The sequence below is a fragment of the Miscanthus floridulus genome, chromosome 17 (assembly GCF_019320115.1).
Source record: "Miscanthus floridulus cultivar M001 chromosome 17, ASM1932011v1, whole genome shotgun sequence".
Classification (NCBI taxonomy): Eukaryota; Viridiplantae; Streptophyta; class Magnoliopsida; order Poales; family Poaceae; genus Miscanthus; species Miscanthus floridulus.
The window spans coordinates 87,403,060-87,424,041 of NC_089596.1; the positions used below are offsets into that span (position 1 = coordinate 87,403,060).

Below are 20,982 nucleotides of genomic sequence, written 5' to 3' on the forward strand. Positions count from 1 at the left end.
GTCCGGTCGTGTTGTCGGTCAGCACAGTAAGAAGTCACAATGTGACCGGACGCTGGCAGGGTCCGATCAAGCATGACCGGACGCGTCCGGTTGGCAAAAATCGGTTTTGGAACCTTACTGTAAACGACCGGACACTAGGTGTTCAACGTCCGATCAACTCAGGCGCAGTGTCTGGTCAAGACAGATGACCATTAAAGTCGGGACATGTGGCTGACTACGAGCGACCGGACGTTGGGGGCTCAGCGTTCGGTCAGCCCGCGTTATGCCTAGTGAAGGGGTTCTTGCAAGCATTGCTATCAATGAGAAGCCTTCTCTCTTCGAATATTCATCATGCTTCATGGCTAAGGCCACTAAGGTACAAACTAGTGATGATGAAAGCGATGAAGAACATGATGATGAAAATGAAAATGATAGTGGTAGTGATAATGATGAACCTACTAAGGATGAATTATTTGACATGCTAGAAGATGCTAAGGAACACTTTGACATTAAGAGAATGGAATGCAAGAGCTTGAATAAGGAGGTAAAAGCCCTTAAGCAAGCCCTTGATGAGCTCAAGGCAACTCATGAGAGGATAGAGGAAGCCCATGAGAAGCTTGGCAAGGCTCACAAAAAGCTTGAAAAGACTCATTCCACTTTGCTTAATGAACAAGATAAAAAGAAGCATGTTGAAACTTATGATGTAGGTTTAACTTGTGATTTAATTGATGCATCACTATCTATACATATCATTGTTGCTCCTACTAATCCTTCTTGTAGCACTTCCACTTCTACCTCATCTAGTAGTGATAGTCTCACTTGTGATGCCTCACTAGTGGTTGAGAATGAAAACCTCAAGAAGGAGGTCACTAAGCTCACTCACACCTTAGCTAAGGCTTATGGTGGTGAGGACCGCTTGCTTATGTGCTTGGATAGCTAAAGAGCTTCTCTCTACAAAGAGGGATTGGGCTATACCCCCAAGAAAGGTAAGGCGGCCTTTGCTCCTCACAAAACTAGTTTTGTGAAGAACAATGGTCGGTTTTGCAACAGTTGCAAGCAAGTGGGTCATAAAGAGCAAGAATGCAACAAGAGTAAAAATGCTAATGTATCCTTCATAAAGCTTGATTCATGCTATATGCTTACTAAGGGTACAAATGGTGTGAAGGCTAAGTTCATTGGTAAACCATGGATGGGCTCAAAGAAGAAAGTCATTTGGATACCAAAGAGCTTAGTGACTAACCTTCAAGGACCCAAGCAAGTTTAGGTACCTAAAAGGAATTGATCTTCTTTTTGTAGGTCAATTACAAAGCTGGAGGAAGGCATTGGGTTCTTAATAGTGGGTGCACTCAACACATGATCGGTGATGCAAGAATGTTCAACTCAATCAACACCAATAGCAATGATGGTTATGATAGTATCACATTTGGTGATAAGGCAAAGGCAAAGTTAAGGGGCTTGGTAAGATTGCAATATCCAATGACATGACCATATCCAATGTGTTGCTAGTAGAGAGCTTGAACTTCAATTTGCTATCCATGGCTCAATTGTGTGATCTTGGATTCAAATGCATATTTGGGGTAGATGATGTAGAAATCATAAGGGTAGATGGCTCTAATTTGATCTTCACAGACTTTAGATATGAGAATCTATACTTGGTTGATTTCAATGCTAGTGAAGCTAGGTTGTCAACATGCTTGTTCACTAAGTCTAGCATGGGTTGGTTATGGCATAGATGGCTTGGTTATATTGGAATGAAACAATTGAATAGATTGGTTAAGCATGACTTAGTTAGAGGCTTGAAAGATATTGTGTTTGAGAAAGATATGCTTTGTAGCTCTTGTCAAGCCGGAAAATAAGTTGGAAACACCCATCCTAAGAAAAGCATGATGAGCACTAGTAAAGCATTTGAGTTATTGCACATGGATTTGTTTGGGCCAACACAATACACTAGTATCGGTGGAAACAAATATGGCTTTGTGATAGTGGATGATTACACTAGATACACTTGGGTATTCTTTCTAGTGGACAAAAGTGATGTGTTTGCAACATTCAAATCATTTGTCAAGGGCATCCACAATGAGTTTGAAACAACCATCAAGAGAGTTAGAAGTGATAATGGTAGTGAGTTCAAGAACATTAGAATAGATGAGTTGTGTGATAAATTTGGAATTAGACATCAATTCTCGGCTAAGTATACTCCACAATCAAATGGCCTTATTGAAAGGAAGAATAGAACATTCATTGATATGGCAAGGTCTATTCTTAGTGAGTATAATGTGAGTCAATCTTTTTGGGCCGAAGCTATCAATATGGCTTGCTATTGTAGCAACCGCCTCTATTGTCACCCATTGAAAGAAAAGACACCATATGAGCTCTTGAATGGTAGAAAGCCCAACATTGCATATTTTTAGGTTTTTGGTTGCAAATGTTATATCTTGAAGAAAGGCACTAGATTGGACAAGTTTGATAAGAAATGTGATGAAGGATTCCTACTTGGTTACTCCACTACAAGCAAAGCATATAGAGTTTGGAATTTGGATAGTGGTACTCTTGAGGAAGTTCATGATGTTGAATTTGATGAAACCAAGGGTTCACAAGTAGAGAATAAGAACTTAGAAGATGTTAGAGTCATTCAACTTTCAAATACCATGAAGAACATAGATATTGGTAAATTGAGGCCTAAGCAAATGAATGATGATGAAGATGATCAAGTGCAAGTGCTCTCCAACTCAAATGTGCAAGATGATACAAATCAAATTAGTACAAGTGGATCTCATGAAAATGAACAAGATCAAGTGGCTAGTACATCATCTCAACCCAATGATCAAGCAAGTGCAAGCAATCAAGTTCCAATCCTCCAACCATCAAATATTGCAAGAGATCATCCATTGGATACTATCATTGGTGATATTTCAAGAGGTGTGCAAACTAGATCAAGATTGGCATCATTTTGTGAGCATTTCTCATTTGTGTCATCCATTGAACCAAAGAAGATAGATGAAGCATTGAAGGATATTGATTGGGTGAATTCTATGCATGAAGAATTGAATAACTTCACAAGAAATCAAATATGGGAATTAGTAGAGAGACCAAAGGGACACAATGTGATTAGAACCAAATGGGTCTTTAAAAATAAGCAAGATCAAGATGGGATAGTGAAGAGTACAGGCCCGATCTTCCAAGAGGTAGCCGGTAAGTTCGATTTGTGGAGATCTCGATGTTGGCGATCCAGCTTCAAATCAGACGCGATTCGAACCCTGCAACCGTTATACCACTGCTCCATTGGTTATCAACCAAGCATAACTTGATTGACCTCACTAAGAAGGCTTTTCCTGCAAGCGAATCGAAGAGCACAAGCAAGAAGGTAAAACACGCAATCTGAAATTGCAAATATGAATGACGCGAATATCAATAGAGGATTCAAGAACTCGGTTCCAAAGGACTAATCGACATAGTGGAGGAGATCAAGAACGGAGGCCCTGGATCACTGTAAAAGGATTTGTCACCACAGTTACAATGAACGATTTAGTTTCTCGATGGAAAACTAAACTCTAAACAAAAACCCAATTGTGTAGCAGCGGCGGCGGCTGTGTTTATAGTCTAAGACTCGACCTAGGGTTGGGGACGGCCAGGGGTTGGGCACCCACAACTTGGGCTTAAGGCCCGACACGATACATGGCCAAGTTGGCCCAAATAGGTGACGCAGCACCTTGCCGTGGTCACACAGAATGATCCATGGACCTTCTGGAGCTAGGACCAGATCCAAAACACGACGGCGTCGTCGTCCCCTTTCCAACGCATCCAATAACGGCCTGTTTCGATGTCGTATGAGAAAGTTATGACCGAAACAGTGACGATGTGTCTGCTGAATCCAAGGGCGACGTGGCAGCTGAGTTGGGAACGAATTGCAACTTGGGGAAGACCATGGCGTCGGTGTGTCCAGCGTGGCGATGTCCTCATCATCCTCCCCTTTTTGAATTGGAGTCATCCTCGACTCCATCTTGGTGATGTCCTCATCATCCCCTCCTTCTAGAATTGGAGTCGTCCTTGACTCCATCCCATCATCAGCGAACTCCTGCAAAAGGTTAGTGACAGCAGGCAATGCACCAGACATAAAAGGTTGACAAAACATAGTATAACATGGTGCATCAGGATTATCACATAACTCAGCAGTAGCAGAAGTTGTAGCAAGAAAAGCACCTCCTTTTAACTTAATCCCATTATTTTTAGCAATGTCTGTTGGAGGTTTATTTTTAATCTCATTAGCATGTTTAATAATATCCGTAGGAGACAAAGGCAGCAATGTAATTTTCTTGTCCTTATGTATGATAGTGTATGTATTAGTTCTACCATGGTGTAAAGCATCATTATCAAATTCCCATGGGTGACCTAACAAAATGGAACAAGCTTGCATAGGGACAACATCAAAATCAGCAGTATCATGATAAGAGCCTGTGAAAAAGCTAATGCGTGCTGATTTAGTTACCTTAGTCTTACCACTATTATTGAACCATTGAAGTTTATATGGATACAAATGTTGTCGTGTGGTCAAGCCAAGCTTGTCAACCAAATCTGAACTCACCAAGTTGTTGCAACTCCCGCTATCAATGATAGTGAGAACACGACAACCCTGCACAATGAGATACATGTGGAACAAATTGTGGCGTTGGATCTTCATCTCTTCTTCATGTTCCACACATGTACTCAACACACACTGCACAAGAAGGCTAGGGTAGTCCGCGGCAGCAGCCACGGAGTCAATGGTGATGGCCTCCTTGTCTTGATCACCCTCGGTGGGATCTGCATCAATGTTAGCAGCAAGGGCTAAATCATCTTCAACATCACTAGCACTTACATATCCATCCTCGGTAGCAATGAAAGCGCGACGACTGGAGCAATCCTTCATGACATGTCCCATGCCTTTGCATCGGTGGCAAATGATTTTAGAGCTGGACGAGGAGGAGCTAGTAGAAGCACCCGGAGTGGCACCTTTCTTCAGCTGTGGAAACTGCACATTAGACAATTTACTTACCCCAAAAGAAAATGGAGGTGTAGATGGCTGTGGTGCAATAGGAAGCTTGGGCGTCTCCGGCTCGGAACGCTGCTGAAAATTCCTCCCATTGTTAGACCTGAAAGGCTGGTGTTGTTTGCGTCCCTGTACTTCTCGTTCTGCCTTAATAGCAAGATGATACAATTGGGAAAAAATACGTCATTCTTTGTAATCAAGTATGTTCTGTATATCATGGTTTAAACCACCAAAAAATCTAGCACTAGCATCATGATCATCTTCATTTATACCACAACGTGCTAAACCAATAAGCAATTCTTGATAGTATGCTTCTACTCCTTTATCACCTTGTTTTAAAGTTTGTAGTTTCAAACGTAAATCACGTTGGTAATAAGGAGGAACAAAATGAGATTTCATACGTTGCTTTAAAACATTCCAAGTTTGAGGCACATCAGCAGCATTATTGGCATTGCAAAGATCACTCCACCAGAACAAAGCAAAATTAGTAAACTCACTAGTAGCAAGTCTAACTCTATGCTCATCAGGAACATTATGAGAATCAAATTTTTGTTGAACAGCAAGCTCCCAATCTAAATATGCCTCTAGATCAACATTACCAGCAAAAGGAGGTAGACTAAATTTAATTTTAGCAAAAGGATCATTATTACCATGATTATTACCTTCCATACCGCGACGATTGAAGTTGAGGCGGCGACGGGCACCACCATCAGCATACGCATCTTCATCACCAAAAGCATCCATATCTTCATCATCAGCATGATAAGGTGGAGGGCGTTGCTCAAGCTGTTCAATGCGGGTGACCAGATTGTTCACGTTGCACGTCAGCTCGGTCATAAGATTGCGTTGTTCAGTCATGAACGTTGTAAGCTCGCCCTTAGACATGCACTCATTGAAGTCCGTCGGAGTTCCTGCCATGGTTAGAAGATAGAAAAAGACAACACCAAAGTATTATCCCTATCAACTAAAAGGAAACAAGTGGTGGTGGTGGTGATGGTGAAAGTGGAATGCAAAATCACAAGCGGCTCACCACCGTCTTGCCTGTATTCTTACCAATGCCAAATAGGAGCAAAACCAAAGTGGCGAAGCAATCTATTGTTGAGCGTGGGTAACAGTTGCAAGATGAACTTGTGCTGACAGAAGAATATGTGGAGCTATGGGTAGGCACACAATATGACAGCAAGGATTAGCAATTAACGAGTGCAAAGTAACGATTGTTCAATCCGGATCCAAAGTACAAATCACAGGTGCTGGCTAAGACGTGTCGAGACATAGCGCAACAAGGTGAAAACAAAGGACGATCGAAAGAACTCACAGAACAAGCAAATAGCCCGGATTTCTCCTTTTTTCCTAAATTTTTTCCTGGATTTTTCTAAAAGGCACTAGTAGGAAACAAACTTTTTTTTATTTTTTTCACTATTTTTTATATACTTTTCTCTGAACAAGGATCACAAAAGATGCAACCACAAAAATTGGCACCTACAACTGAGGTGGGATGTGGTCTACAGAAATTCAGCACGTTCTCTGAAAAGCATGCAAAAACTTTGACATTTTTTTCTATATTTTCCCAAATTTTTTGGCAATTCTGATGAAACCAAACAGGGCGGACCCGAGTTTGGGTCGGCTCCAAATGGTGTTAAGAAGGTGCTGTAAAAATTTCAGATTTTTCAGATAAACGAGCAAAAAGTTATGCCTGTTTTATCGAAGGTATCTCAAGGTATGTTTTCCGGGAGGCACAACACGGCGGCGGCAGTTAGGGCAAAGCGTCCCTAAACTCTAACACCGATCACAGGATCGTCACTGTAACTAACAGCAGTAGGTATTCGCCTGATGATGTAAGGAGGGCTACGATGCAGGCAAAATAAGAGCGGCTGGCAACCTATCTAGGGTTTGCGCGGCGGCGAGAAGTTACACAAGGCGGCTAGCGGGGCAAGTCGAGTAATGTGGTGGCTTCGACTTGTTGTTTGGGAACGGTGGATGGGATAGCGGCGGAAAACAAAAATCACAGCAACGGGCGATTGAACTACAACCACGAACACAATCCTAAACCAGCAACAAGACTCGACCACGGACACAAACTCAACAACACGAATCTAAAACGAAATTGCAAAGGCACAAAGGGCGATAGGATAGCAGAAATTGAAATATTTTTGGGCTTTTTGTGGACTCTAGGTAATGAACAAATATGAATCTAAGGCAAACGAGATTATACCTCGCGGTAAACCTGAAATATCTGATACCAATTGAAGAGTACAGGCCCGATCTTCCGAGAGGTAGCCGGTAAGTTCGATTTGTGGAGATCTCGACGTTGGCGATCCGGCTTCAAATCAGACGCGATTCGAACCCTGCAACCATTACACCACTGCTCCGTTGGTTATCAACTAAGCACAACTTGATTGACCTCGCTAAGAAGGCTTTTCCTGCAAGTGAATCGAAGAGCACAAGCAAGAAGGTAAAACACGCAATCTGAAATTGCAAATATGAATGACGCGAATATTAATAGAGGATTCAAGAACTTGGTTCCAAAGGACTAATCGACACAGTGGAGGAGATCAAGAACGGGGGCCCTAGATCACTATAAAAGGATTTGTCACCATAGTTATAATGAACGATTTAGTTTCTCGATGGAAAACTAAACTCTAAACAAAAACCTAATTGTGTAGTAGCGGCGGCGGCTGTGTTTATAGTCTAAGACTCGACCTAGGGTTAGGGACGGCTAGGGGTTGGGCGCCCACAACTTGGGCTTAAGGCCCGACACGATACATGGCCAAGTTGGCCCAAATAGGTGACGCAGCACCTTACCGTGGTCACACAGAATGATCCACAGACCTTCTAGAGCTGGGACCAGATCCAAAACGATGGCGTCGTCGTCCCCTTTCCAACGCATCCAAGAACGGCCCGTTTCGATGTCGTATGAGAAAGTTATGACCAAAACAGTGACGACGTGTCTGCTGAATCCGAGGGCGATGTGGCAGCTGAGTTGGGAACGAATTGCAACTTGGGGAAGACCATGGCGTCGGTGTGTCCAGCGTGGCGATGTCCTCATCAGATAGTAGTAAGGAACAAAGCAAGATTGGTTGCACAAGGCTATACACAAGTTGAAGGTCTTGACTTTAGAGAAACATATGCCCCGGTTGCTAGATTAGAAGTAATTAGAATCTTGTTAACCTATGCTTGTGCCCACAACATCAAGCTCTATCAAATGGATGTTAAGAGTGCATTTCTCAATGGTTACATCAATGAAGAAGTATATGTTGAGCAACCTCCCGGTTTTGAAGATGATAAGAAGCCTAACCATGTATACAAGTTGAAGAAAGCTTTGTATGGCTTGAAGCAAGCACCTAGAGCATGGTATGAGAGATTGAGGAATTTCCTACTCTGTAAAGGGTTCACAATGGGCAAGGTTGACACCACTCTTTTCATCAAGAAAATTGAAAAAGATCTATTTGTATTGCAAATTTATGTTGATGATATCATATTTGGATCAACCAATCAAGACTTTTGTGATGAGTTTGAAAAGATGATGGCTAAAGAGTTTGAGATGTCCATGATTGGAGAGTTAAGTTACTTCCTTGGTCTTCAAATCAAGCAATTGAAGAATGGTACTTTTGTGAGTCAAGGCAAGTACATCAAGGACATGATCAAGAAGTTTGGCATGAGTGATAGCAAAGTCATTAGCACACCAATGGAAACAAATGGTAACTTGGATAGTGATGCAAGTGGCAACATGGTAGATCAAAAATTATATCGGTCTATGATTGGAAGCCTACTCTATGTGACCGCATCAAGGCCGGATGTCATGTTTAGTGTGTGCATGTATGCAAGATTTCAAGCCTCACCAAGAGAAAGTCATTTGAAAGCTACAAAGAGAATATTGAGGTACTTGAAGCATACACCAAATGTTGGTTTGTGGTATCCTAAAGGAGCAAAGTTTGAGCTAGTTGGCTACTCTGACTCGGACTATGCGGGATGCAAGGTTGAAAGAAAGAGCACCTCGGGCACATGTCAATTGTTGGGAAGATCACTTGTTTCATGGTTATCAAAGAAGTGAAATAGTATTGCATTATCAACCGCCGAAGCCGAATACATATCCGCCGGTAGTTGTTGTGCACAAATACTTTGGATGAAGGCCACCTTGAGTGACTTTGGAATCAAGTTCAAGAAAGTGCCATTGCTATGTAACAATGAGAGTGCAATCAAGCTAACCAACAATCCGGTTCAACATGCAAGAACAAAGCACATTGATGTCCGCCATCATTTCATAAGAGATCACCAACAAAAAGGGGACATTTGCATTGAGAGTGTAGGCACCGAAGATCAACTTGCCGATATATTCACCAAGCCATTGGATGAGAAAAGGTTTTGCAAGCTAAGAAATGAGTTGAACATATTAGATTTCTCAAATATGCGTTGATGCACCCCCACTTATATGACATGCCTCTCCTTCGAGCAATCCAAGGTAAAAGTTGATTGGCATGACATACATCTTTGCTAAGGACATGATTAGTGCATCTAGTCACATTTTCAATTTTATTAGGACCTTTCAAGTGGTTCTATTTTATTAGGCTCATTCATGAAAATCAAATGATTTTGATGTTTATATGGTATCACCATTGCTTCTATGCTTGACTTGATCTAGTGGTAGCATATGACATGTTTGTGGGCTTGTAAACCTAGTATTTAATCTAGAAAATGAGCTATAAGTGTTTAACTCAACATGGTACAAGATAACCCTTATTTGGAGGTGTGAAGAAGCTTGTCCTTGGATCAAACTGAGTTAAATATCTTTGACATATATTCTAGTTTGAATCAAATTTGGAACTTTGATCCTCACCCCATTGATTGGCATTGATAATCTCGACCCTATAAGTAATACTATCTATATTTTGAACCTTTGTGGTCATTGATGACAAAGGAAGAGAGAAACAAAGATAGTAGTAAAAATAGTGAAAAAGGAGGAGAAATATCATAAAGGGAGAGAAACATAAAGATATACTTGATATATGACATAGGGGGAGAGAAGTGAAAAAGGAAAGGGATAACTTAAAATTTTGAGCACACAAGTAAGGGGAGCAAGCTCATGAACTTGGATGATGCATTTGAATGTGCATTTCATATGTTTGCTTGCATGGCACAAGTATTAAATTTAAACATCCATGCTTGTGTGATGTATGCTAGTTGTAAGATTGAATGATAATATGAAAAACTAGCATGGATAGATTATCTAGTGATTTCATTCTCTAGTATTATCAAGTGGTATCTATTCCAAATATTTCCATGTGGTATATTTTCAAATGGTATCAAGCTAATCGTGGTGCTAAGGAAGGTATAATGGTGCACTCCGATTGGTATCACGCTTCAAAGGACCATCTTTTATACATTAGCATCATTTGGTAGACATTGACTCCTATATTTCCTATCTAAGCATATGTGCAAGCTGCAATCCAAACTCTTAGCACATATGTAGGGGGAGCAATTGCTACCATTTGGGATTCATAAAACTTGTCCATATTCTTTTACACATGGTAAATATGCTTGGACAAGCAACATGGATTCAATTGATTTTTAATTCATATCTTTGTATAAGGGTTGTCATCAATTACCAAAAAGGGAGAGATTGAAAGCTCTAGTTTGGTTTTGGTGAATTTATGAAACCCTAAGTGCTAACCTAGTTTAACAAGTGATCATGAGATAGGTAGCACACTCCAAGTTGCGAAGCAAACAAAGATCATAGCATGATGAAGATGATGCCATGGTGATGATCAAGTGCTTGGACTTGGAAAGAAGAAAGAGAAAAATAAAAAGATCAAGGCAAAGGTATAAACCATAGGAGCTATTTTGGTTTAGTGATCAAGACACTTAAAGAGTGTGATCACATTTATGTTTGATAGCCGTACTATTAAGAGGGGTGAAACTCATATCGGAATGTGGTTATCAAAGTGCCACTAGATGCTCTAACTCATTGCATATGCATTTACGATCTAGTGGAGTGCTAACACCCTTGAAAATGTTTGTGAAAATATGCTAACACATGTGCACAAGGTGATACACTTGGTGGTTGGCACATTTGATCAAGGGTGGTGAGGTTTGGGTGCAAGGGTAAGAAACTCCACCGACGGAGTGTCCGTCCATAAAGTGCGGATAGTCCGACGATGCCACCAGCGCCCTAGACAGAAAAGATAGAGGTCACTGGAAGTGACTGGACACAGGCCTCGGTTGGACCGGCGCGTCCGGTCAGGTGTAGCAGCGAAGACGCTGGCGTCGGTCAAACGACCAGATGTTGGGTCGCTCTACGACCGGACGCTGAAGGGCTACGTCCGGTCGTGTTGTCGGTCAGCACAGTAAGAAGTCACAATGTGACCGGACGCTGGCAGGGTCCAATCAAGCATGACCGGACGCGTCCGGTTGGCAAAAATCGGTTTTGGAACCTTACTGTAAATGACCAGACGCTAGATGTTCAGCGTCTGGTCAACTCAGGCACAGTGTCCGGTCAAGACAGATGACCATTAAAGTCGGGACATGTGGCTGACTGCGAGCGACCGGACACTAGGGGCTCAGCGTCCGGTCAACTGACCGGAGCGTCTGGTCAGCCCGCGTTATGCCCAGTGAAGAGGTATAACGACTCTATTTCATAGGGGCTTCTATTTAAGCCCCATGGCCGGTTGAAGCTCATACTCTTGACCATTTGCATTGACATAGCAACTTTGTGAGCTTAGCCAAAGTCCTTCCACTCATCTCCATCATTGATTCATTATCTTTGTGAGATTGGAAGAGAATCTAAGTGCATTGCTTGAGTGTTTGCATCTAGAGGCACTTGGTGTTCGTGTTTCGCTGTGGGTTTCACTTGTTACTCTTGGTGGTTGCCGCCACCTAGACGGCTTGGAGCAGCGAGGATCGTTGAGCGGAGGGTGGTGATTGTCTCCGGTTCTGATCGTGGTGATTGTGAGGGGTTCTTAACCTTTCCCCGGTGGAGAGCCAAAAGGTACTCTAATGGATTGCTCGTGGCTTGTGTGATCCTCATCTTGTGTTGGTTGTGTGGCACCCTATTGAGGGTTTGGCGTGTGAAGCCAATTAGCGCGTGAACCTCCAAGTGAGTGAATCGCCACAACGAGGACTAGCTTGCCGGCAAGCAAGTGAACCTTGGTAAAAAATCATTGTGTTCATCATTGATTCCGAGGTGATTGGTCTTTATTGTTATTCATCCTTATGATTGATTGGTTTCTTCATCTACACGGCGGTATAACCTTCTTGATCACTCTCTTTAATTTACCGCAAACCAGTTGACAAGCTCTTTAGTGTAGCTAGTTGTGAGAGCTTACTTGCTTGGTTAGTGTGGCTCTTTAGTTAGCCTTTGAGAGCACACTAACATAGGGTAGTGTCATAGCTATTGTGTGAATAGACACTATCTAAACTAGAATTGTGGTAGGTGGCTTGCATTTTGAGTAGGCTAGCGCAACACTTGCTTCGCCTCATAATTGTCTAACCATTTTGTTAAGTGTTGTTGTAGAAATTTTTATTAGGCTATTCACCCCTCCCCCTCTAGCCATTCGAACCTTTTAGGTGTGCTCGACAGAACTACGTAGTTTAGTGTCCTCTCTTGAATACTTAGTGTCTAATAGAAGACAAGTACTCCTAGAAGACATTGGATTAGGTGGTTCTGCCACAATGGCCTAAGTGAAGATCAAGTGCTTCATATTTGGAATAGAAGAAAGAGAAAAATAAAATGGACTTAAGGCAAAGGTATATTTGACAGGGACATTTTATTTTGCCACTCAAGACACTAAGTAGGTGTGAGTGGGTTTAGAATAGATAGTCGTACTATAAAGAGGAGAAATCTTTTAGTTGCAACGGTTATCTAGTGCCACTAAGTATGAGTCTCACTTGCATATGTATTGCGCTTAGTGACGTGGTGAGGTGCAAGAGAAAAGCCTTTCAAAATGATTGAGAAATGCTAACTCACACACTTGACTTGTTGGAACACTTGGTGGAGTTGAGCACATTTGAAAATGCCTTAAAATGAAGTTTGGTGGGTTGTTCCTGTGTTCCTCGGAATTTCCAAGCTTGTCTCGGAATGTCTGAGAGGGTCGGAATATCTAAAGAAATTTTCGACCAACCTTCTTTATTTGCTTTACGATTTTTGACTTGATATTTCGAACTTGGACGAACACGCCTGGATATTCCGGACCTAGACGAACGTGCTTGGATATTCCAAACCTTGACGAACGTGCTTGGATATTCAGGACCTAGACGAACTCGCTTGGATATTTCGAAGCTGGACAAATGCGCCTGGATATTCTGAACTTGAACGAACACGCTTGGATATTCCAAACCTGGATGAACGCGCTTGGATATTCTAAGATGGGAGCGTATGCTGACTAGGGTTTTGACCGTTGGCTAAGGGACGCTCCAATATCTAAGCCGCCGCCACGAATATCCAAGCCATTGGATATTCCAAGGCGGGTGTTGAAACACCCCAATGGTTAGTTGCGGGTGGGGAGGGTTTTTAACCCCTTCTTCCAACTCTCTCTCCCTCACCTTTGTCCATTCTTGAGATCCAAAAGTGAAGAACAAGCTCTCTCCCTCTCCTCTCTCACTCCCAAGGATTTGTGCTCTATTCAAGTGATAGATCAAGCCCTAAGTGTTGATCTTGAGAGCTTCAAGAGCATCTCATCCCTCTCCTCTCCTTCTCCAAGCTTTGTGCTCATCTATGAGAGGATTTGGGGGAACCTCTAGTGTGTGCATTTGATGTTGCATATTTGATAGTACTAGATGGTGATTGTGATTGTAGATTTCTTATTACTCTTGGTGATTGCCGTCACCTAGACAGTTGATGATTTGTTGATTGGTGAGAGGATTTGGTGATTGTGTCTGCTCCCAATCAAGGTGCTTGTGAGGGGTTCTTGTGCCTTTCCCATAGAAAATCACGAAAGGCAACTCTAGTAGATTGTGCGTAGCTTGTGGATCCCCATCTTGTGTTAGTCGTGCGGCACCAGGTTGCAGATTAGACGTGTGATGCCTATTAGCGCGTGAACCTCCAAGTGGGTGAATCGCTACAGTGGGGACGTATTGTGTCATCTTCTCTCCAAGGGTTTCATTAATATATTGATTGATTATCACTTGCCACGTCGATTTATCTTCACTACCCTTCTCTTGCATTATATTTTGTATTTATCTTGTGTAGAGCTTGTGGTAGCTTAGCTAGTTGAGTAGCTTAGTTTAATTAGTTTCTAGTTAGTTCAACTAGTGTAGTGAGTAGAGGTCTAGCCATTGAGTGCTCAGAGATCATAGTTTATTAGACTTGTGAATAGGTGGCTTGCAACCCTTGTAGTGTTAGCGTAAAACTCGCTTTGCTATTTAGTTGACTAACCATTTATATTAGTGTTGTTATAGAAATTTTTTATAGGCTATTCACCCATCCTCTAGATATTTAAGATCTTTCAACAGTCCCAATGCTAGAAACCAATTTCTAAGTTTATTAATTTGTATAGACACTACATGTTGAAACTATGTTCTTAATAAATAGTTTTTACACAATAATTTTTTAGTCTAATCACGTATCTTCTCTCTTCGATACCAACCCATCACGTATTTTCACGTTTTAGTTCTCATGTAAACATAATTTCTTCTTTAAGAAACCATTTTCTCATACACTTCATTAATTGCAGTGCGAAGTCATGTTTTTGTTTGGTTGGCACCCTAGTTAATAAAGATAAACCATCTGATTTCTTAATTGGGTACCCGACGAGATTTTTGACATGATTACCGACTCAAGTCATTAAATTAAATATCTATAAAAATATAAAATAAAATTTGTCATTAAAAGTCTTGAAAACAATGATGAGATATAGGCCCTGTTCGTTTGGAGGAATTCTGATGAAATTTAGATGAATTTGGTGGAATTTATAAGAGAAAAATACTGTTCCGGATAAAAAAAAGAAGCGGATTAAACCGGGTTTAAGGGCACGCGAACGGGCCATATTAGTCAGCCTGTTCGGTTGGCTGGTTCATATCGTTGCTGGTTCGTGAAGAAGTACTGCTGGCTGGTTTGTGTGAGAGAAAAATACTGTTCTGGATGGAAATTTACGATAGTTTACGACAAGCCACAGCCAAACGAACAAGCTGAATATGACCCGTTCGCGTGCCCTTAAATCCGGTTTGATCCGTTTTTTTTTTTCATTCGGCCCTTAAAATAACACAGTCTACTGCGGCCGGCCCTACACGCAACCTGCCTTTTCTTCTTCCATCGCCAGTTCGCCACCCCAGCGTGCGTTCTCAGCTCTCTCTCTCGTGGCGACGCCTGGGCGGCCGTCGCTGCCGCCTGCGCCAGGTGCTCAGGTCTTCTGCGGCCCCTTCGCCGGCGACGAGCACCACCAGGTACGCCCTCCCCTTCGGTCTTCCCTTCCTGTTGTGCGAAACCGTGCACCCAAACCCTAACTTACTATTTGTATTCGGATCTGACCTAATTACAAGTGTATATGCCTGTATTATGGCTACTAACTTCGATTAATTTGCAAAAATTATAGGGTGTACACCCATGCCCTTTACTGGGTCCGCCACTGCTCATCCCCCATGCTAAGGCTGCCACTGAGTGCCTGTTCGTGATTCAGAGGCAATGTCATCACAGACTGGAGGTGGCAGAGGCAGTGATGCCGGCTCGGTGCAACGCGGGCAGATGCAGAGTTTGGCAAGAGAAGGGTCTTTATACAACCTTACCCTCGATGAGGTGCAGAGCCATTTGGGAGAGCCATTGCTTAGCATGAATTTTGATGAGCTCCTGAAGAGTGTGTTTCCTGATGGTGTAGATCCAGATGGTGCTGTTACAGGCAAGCCTGATCCGACGTCGAGCCTGCAGCGACAGGGGAGCATCATGATGCCTCCGCAGCTGAGCAAGAAGACTGTTGACGAGGTGTGGAGGGGCATCCAGGGTGGACCAGAGACCAGTGTTGTGGTGGATGGTCGGCAGAGGCGAGAGAGGCAGCCAACACTTGGGGAGATGACACTTGAGGACTTCCTGGTCAAAGCTGGGGTTGTTACAGAAGGACTTATGAGGGATTCGGCTGATTTGCCAAGCAATATGGATACAGTTGGCAGCAGTGTTGTTGTGGCTGGTGCTTCTAGTTTGAACCCTGGAGTACAGTGGTTGCAGCAGTACCAACAGCAAGCTTTGGGGTCCCAGCAACCGAGTTTGGCGGGTTCATACATGGCTAGTCAGTTGCAGCCCTCAGCCATTGTCTATTGCTACAGGTGCTATTTTGGATTCGATTTACTCTGATGGCCAGATTACTTCGCCATCATTTGGTGCACTTGCGGACTCTCAGACACCTGGGCGCAAGCGCGGTGCCTTAGGGGAGGTAGTGGATAAGGTGGTTGAAAGAAGGCAGAAGAGGATGATAAAGAATAGGGAATCAGCTGCACGATCAAGAGCGAGAAAGCAGGTCTAATTCTGTTGCCCTGTTTATTTTTAGTTTCTATATTGAATATTGTTGCTTGTTATAATGTTCTAATTGCAACATGAAGGCTTCCTGAAATATTGAGTGGTACAGATTTTGGTGTTTATTCTGTACTATTTAGCAAGGATATGGAAGCAGCTAGAGCATTGGAATTTTTTTCCCTTCCTGGTGCAGTGGTGAGAGCTGTCTCACTGAGTCACCAGGTCGTGGGTTCGAAGCAGCCTCTCCGCAGATTTTGCGGGGGAAAGGCTTGTCTCGGTTTATCCCTTCCCCAGACCCCACTCATGTGGGAGCCTCCGGCACTGGGTCTGCCCTTTTGTGTAGCCATTGTTTTCATGACCATGTGCATTGTGCTTGGCAGGCTTACACTAATGAACTTGAAAACAAGGTGTCCCGTCTAGAAGAGGAGAATGAGAGGCTAAAGAAACAGCAGGTACTTTACCTCATGTTGTCATGAACTCGTAATACTGTTTCTTGTCATGAACTCATAATACTGTTTCTTTTTTTCTTGTTCTTTTCTATTGTGGAGGATATTCAACAAAAGCATTCCACTATATCTTGATATTGAACTGCCAATTCCTGCAAAGCCGTTATTCCTCAGATAGCTTAAGCAATTGGTTGATGCTAGCTACTTATTCGTTTCTCAGTTCCCTATTCACTTCCTACTATGGCTAATTCACTTCCTACTATGGCTCAATAGTTATGTACTTATGTCATGTCCTGCTACCTGGTAACAGATAAGTGCTATATATAGTACTTATATTTCCAATAACTGCAATCAATCTAGAGTTCCCAACAATTATGATGCTTTGAGATTCTTATCTCTATCACCACCATCAAACCACCTCCTACAGTTAAATCTACTGTTTTCTTCCAGACCTGGAAGAACCATCTTGAATTTAGTCAGCCAGCCTTTTATTGCCGTTTTGGTCCTGAATTTACCACCATCCTGGAAGGACCACGCTTGCTGTGTTCAGATTGTTTGGTCTTGAATTGGAAACAACAATCAGAGAGGGATGTAGAGTGGGGAAAGGGAGTTATTTCCCCCTCTTCTCGAGGTTTGTAAGGGGAACAACTCCATGGATTCAGAGAACCTACCGGGTATTGGAAAATATCTGTGTTTTGCTTCGTAAGTTGCTAGTTCAGTGCCATTATATTTGCTTTGACTGAAATACAGAGCTGTTGCTGAGCATCGGATACATGGGTTTATCATGAGAAACTTTGTACCAGTCGTGTTTATACTATCCAGCTGATTTCAGCAATTGTGAGATCGAGATTTGTTATTTCATAATGATATGACCTTACAGCCCATTTCTTTTTTAGCCCACTGCAATGAGATTGCGATGCTCCTTTTCTGTTGTGGTGATGCATAGAATTTTGGCAGCATAAAGTAATTGAGCTACATGCTGCTCTTTTTCTTGACAAGTGGGTAAACAATAGCACGGTGCTGATATGCAATGCCTCTAATAAACATTATGTCGCGTTATGTTCATGCTGACGTCCTTGCTAACATTGCCTTTCTGTTGGGGTCCTTTACTTCACGTTGTTTTCAGGAGTTGGATGAGATACTGAGCTCTGCTCCTCCCCCAGAACCCAAGTATCAACTCAGGAGAACGGGTTCAACTGCCTTTTGAGTTTCGACGGTGGCAATGCTCATAGTGATTTTTGTACATTATACAAGGGTTCTACTTATATAGTTTGCTTCCTTTTGGGTTTGGGTTAGAAACATTTGATAGATTGTGAGGGTATAGCTTTTCCCGCACTGTAGCAGCAACCTGTAGCATGTCCCGGCGGATCATTTCCTTTGGCGTTTGTCAGTATATGTACATCTTCTACTAGACACTCTGAGAGCTTCCTTATACGAGAAGGTATTCAGGTATCTGTTGCGCAAGTGTATCCTGCTGTTCTATTTCAACGGTGCAGGCCATTGAGTTTGGCTTAATGAACAACTGCAGTCATTTTAAGCATACATTTGGCATGCGCTCCACATAGGCGTACTGTGTACGCCTGTACGCCTCTGTTCATTCACATTTCACAGGATCCATGCAGTGTTTTTTCTCCGCCTTTGGCTTGGTCCGTATGGTCGTATGATGATCGGACGGGTATGGGGTTAGTGATACCGTGCCTTGCGGACCACATGGCATTTGGGCACCACACACGTGGCTACGACGGGATGGCAGCGGAAGCATCGCTCCGTCGCTTGCAGCTTGTGGGCGCGGGGACGGGGCGTGCGGTGCGGGGTGCGGCGTCTGCACTGAGCCTGCTCTCGCGCGGTCCTGTCCCTATCCTACGCAGGCCACGGCGCCTGGACGGCCACCACTGGCGTTAAGCGGGCGCGTGCCGCGCCGTTCGCCGCGGCCCGCATTGCATTGCCCAGCGGCATGGCATTGGCGTGCACGTTGCTAAGACGTCGTGATGGCCATCGACGCTCTAAAGCCAAAAGCGTCCATGAGACCATGACGGGGTCATGGGCTGATGGGCATCTCGCAACGTGACGCAGAGCCGGCGAGATCTTCCGGAGCTAGCGCGCCGCTGGATGCACAGGGAAGGAGCTAAGCAATGATTGATTGCGTCGAGGCGGCGCGACGTGGTTGCTCCATCCAGTCGCGAGCCCGGCCGGCGCTCGCTCTTCGCGCCCCATTTCGTGGCGCTTTCCTCTGTCCAATACATCATCCAAGAACAACCAGGACTCGAGGAGGCATGCCTTCGTCGTCAAGCTACAAGCTTGGTCGTGTGCCAGCGTGGCGACAGGATGGCATTGGTGCGTCAGAATCAGTCACGGTGCCAACGTCCGCTGTCATTGACTGTTGTCTGCAGGAAACTCGCTCTGAAAAGAAGCGTTCAGGCAGCAGAGCAGCCGGGTCAGGGCGGGCCGCGATCTTTGGTCCAACGGTGCTTCCCATGCTCCCCATGTGACGCGCACGACGCTGGCTCTCAAGCTCCACGACGAGCAGCGCACGCTGGTTAGGTTTCGACGGAGATCGTACGAGTCCAGCTCGAAGCAACCCAACCCATCACAATTCACACGCCACAGTGCCGCGATCCTGGCCATCACTGGGTTCCTTTCCTTCCGAGCCTACTCCACTGCAAACCTTCCTCTCCATAATTCACAATCGCCTGGCGCATCGCAGTAGTGGGCTAGTGGTTCGATCGCCTGGCCGCAAGCAAGCGTCCCAGCCATGAGATCCGTCGCCGCCTGCACTCCGCTCATCTGTGCTCTGCTGCTGCTACTCCTGCATTGCCTGGTCCGCGCGCCAAGCTTGGCACCTGTAGATCGCGATGGTGCGGCGTCGGGAGAGAGGCTCCGGTTCCAGCCGCGGAAGCTGCTGCGGGTCGCGGACGCAATGGCAGCGGCGGGTACACAGCCGCTGAACGCTGCTGCTGCTGCTGCCACGGCGGCAGGGGAGAGCCGCGGCGTCGGCGTCGGCGCAAGCCTGAAGAAACAGACGCCGAGCAGGTCGAATCCGAGGCAGAATTAGAAGGAGCTGAAGGAGGATTAGGGGAGCATTTCTCAGATAGACAGATAGATGTAATTCTTCTTCAGTGGCCACCTTTCTTTTCTTGTCCCTCACAATGTTAGAGTTGGGGTTGTAACCGTGACGGCTTACAAAGAAGAGCTGATCGATGATCACCTGATCCTTGTTCTGCTTTCTTCATTCTTTTTGCACCCAGCATCGACAAATCTTGGCATTCATATATCCTAGCCACTACTGTCCGTGCTTCGCTGCGGGTGATGTGCTTGGTATAGGAAAAATTTTAAGAAATATGGCTCATATGTCTAATATGTTTTCTCATCGTGTTGGTACGGAAGGTTGGTCTCAGTATTATAAACGAACATATAGGCTGATTGTCATTACACGGTGCCTATTCTAGGCCAGCAAATCAATGACATGTTAGTGGAAAGAAGTATTTGATGGAGCTGGGCTCAAGCAACTAACACACTTAGATTTAAAGTACAACATTGGATATGATTACATTATAGGTGGAAATAACAAAAATTACAACACAAGTATTTCTCTTAACGCGAGGGTTTACAAAAAAGTTAATTAGGATATACTCCCCTTAGGCAAAACTACAACACACATCCAACAACTACGGACGACAACAATGACAAGAGTACAATACAGGATGATAGCGACGAAAAGCACTACTACTACGGGTACAGCATCTCAAGGCAACTAATCAACCTTGGAACCACACATCTTTATTCATGTGCTCGACGAATTCTTCTACCGCCCTGGCTATGGATCTGCATCTTCTCGTGGCAATGGCTGAGTGAGAGGAACCAAGGGTTCTGCTTCTAACACTTCCGAAGGTGGAGGTGCTGACGGTTCTACATCACCGGTTCTCCTTCTTTCATGCGGGTGGATAGGGATCCCCTTCAAGATCGGGGCATCCTGCCTTTCATCAACCAGCGTCCTCCGCTTGGCCCTAGTGAACAGATAGGCCTCACCCAGCTGATGAACATGCCGATCTTCGGCCTCCTTCAGAGCTTCTGACATGGCAGTCTCCCGGCTCTCAGCAGCT

General features: G+C 44.0%; 1 pseudogene; it reads left to right on the forward strand.

The window, feature by feature from the left end:
* Positions 1-15,227: 15,227 nt before the first annotated feature.
* Positions 15,228-18,346, forward strand: LOC136516375 (ABSCISIC ACID-INSENSITIVE 5-like protein 2; annotated as a pseudogene).
* Positions 18,347-20,982: the final 2,636 nt, after the last annotated feature.